Source organism: Penaeus monodon, chromosome 30 (genome assembly GCF_015228065.2).
Source record: "Penaeus monodon isolate SGIC_2016 chromosome 30, NSTDA_Pmon_1, whole genome shotgun sequence".
In the NCBI taxonomy this organism is placed as follows: Eukaryota; Metazoa; Arthropoda; class Malacostraca; order Decapoda; family Penaeidae; genus Penaeus; species Penaeus monodon.
Window position 1 is genome coordinate 7,255,698 of NC_051415.1, and position 242 is coordinate 7,255,939.

A 242-nucleotide genomic window follows, 5' to 3' on the forward strand; every position below is an offset into this window, starting at 1 on the left:
TCTCCGAACATCCTAACCCTGGGAACTCGTTGAAAAAAGCTCTTTCTCTCCCCTCGATAAGCGTCATTCTCTCGCTCCCCGCGTCACAGACCACTTGGAGCAAAAAAATATGAATCTAACGAAACTTCTCCCCCGTGAAAATCGGAACAAGTCTTTACATGACAAGTGTTTACATGACAGTGTGACATCATGCACGTCGGCGCACACAAACATACAGTACGCGCGTGTGTGGGTGTGTGCGT